Source organism: Miscanthus floridulus, chromosome 3 (genome assembly GCF_019320115.1).
Source record: "Miscanthus floridulus cultivar M001 chromosome 3, ASM1932011v1, whole genome shotgun sequence".
In the NCBI taxonomy this organism is placed as follows: Eukaryota; Viridiplantae; Streptophyta; class Magnoliopsida; order Poales; family Poaceae; genus Miscanthus; species Miscanthus floridulus.
Genome location: NC_089582.1, coordinates 75,273,967 through 75,275,307, shown reverse-complemented (window position 1 = coordinate 75,275,307; position 1,341 = coordinate 75,273,967). Strand labels below are relative to the sequence as shown.

The window sequence follows — 1,341 nt, the reverse complement described above, 5'->3', positions numbered from 1 at the left end:
CATTCTTCATAGGTCATGTAGGAATCATGAATGTGGATGACTTCTTGCTTATCATTAGTTCGGTCTTTGAGCTTCTTCATGAGTAGGTCCATCTTAGCAGACAACATGTCTACCTCCTTGAGTTGATGCATACCTCCACCTCTCTTGTGGGTCTAAAGATGTTCTTCATTCCAACCTAGATTGGAGGCCATCTTCTAAACGAGAGCTGTTGCACCTAGGATTGTGAGTGATAGGAACGCACCTCCAGCAGCAGCATCCATGTTTTCATGAGTACTGTTGCTCAACTCATGGTAGAAAGTCTACATGAGTAGCCAATTCTCCATCCCATGATGAGGATATTCTGATATGTAGTCTTGCAAGCGTTCCCATGCCTCAGGAACATATCATATTGCTGTTGGAAGCTTGAGATTCTCCCACGTAGAGCATTTGTCTTGCCCATGGGAAAGAACTTTGCTAGAAAGGCAGTGGAGCAGTTATCCCATGTAGTATTTCTATCTTTATTGGCGTAGAACCATTGCTTCGCCTTCCCCAAAAGTGAGAATGGGAAGAGGTGAAGTAATATAGCGTCTCTGGATACTCCTTTGATGGTGAAAGTGCTGCAGATCTCCAGAAAGTGTTGGTGATGAGCACTTGCATCTTCATGTGCCTTTCCACAAAACTAGCTAGCTTGCACCATGTTAATGAGAGCTGGCTTGAGCTCAAATCCATTGTCTCCAACATTGATCGCCGGTCCAATACGGATGTTAGCCATAGTTGGAGCAGAGAACTCATGGGAGTCTTGTCAGCCATGGCTTAAAAAACTAGTGTTAAGCTTTGCCTTATCTGGTTGTCTTCCGATTCTAAAGCTAAAACTTTCTTGAGTTTGGCTTTAGTCCTTTCGAATAGTGCTTCTGGATCTTCAACGTACTTTGTCAGAAGGTCAAAACCAGTTATACATGACCCTGCATAAGATATGAAAGTAGACAAAATAAGGGTAACTATACTTGAGCAGAGGTAAATGGTTTTCTCGATCACATCGATAAGTAAAAGTTTATCAATATTCCATGGTTGCCTAGCTACCTTCTCCGGCAACAGCATCAGAAATGCTTGTTGGTATTTATTAACTTGTCACTTATTTTAGTAGCCACCTAATGTTGATGACATTCCTTAGCATCACTTTTACTAAGTGGTCATCCCTAGTGATGATGCCAGAAATGCTTGTTGGTACTACCTAGTGCCACTTCTAGAATGACACAAAGAAGTACTTTAGTATTTCATGTGACTAGAAAGAATATATAAATGAAAGGAATTTGCAAGCGTAAAGATAATATACCATTGTAGCACTTCACCTGGGAGTATTCC

General features: G+C 41.4%; 1 non-coding gene across 1 annotated transcript; it reads left to right on the top strand.

The window, feature by feature from the left end:
• Window positions 1-321: 321 nt before the first annotated feature.
• LOC136547714 (small nucleolar RNA R71) lies at window positions 322-426 on the top strand. Its single transcript, XR_010781677.1, has one exon. It is a non-coding gene; the product is annotated as a small nucleolar RNA R71 (small nucleolar RNA).
• The last annotated feature ends 915 nt before the right edge of the window (window positions 427-1,341 follow it).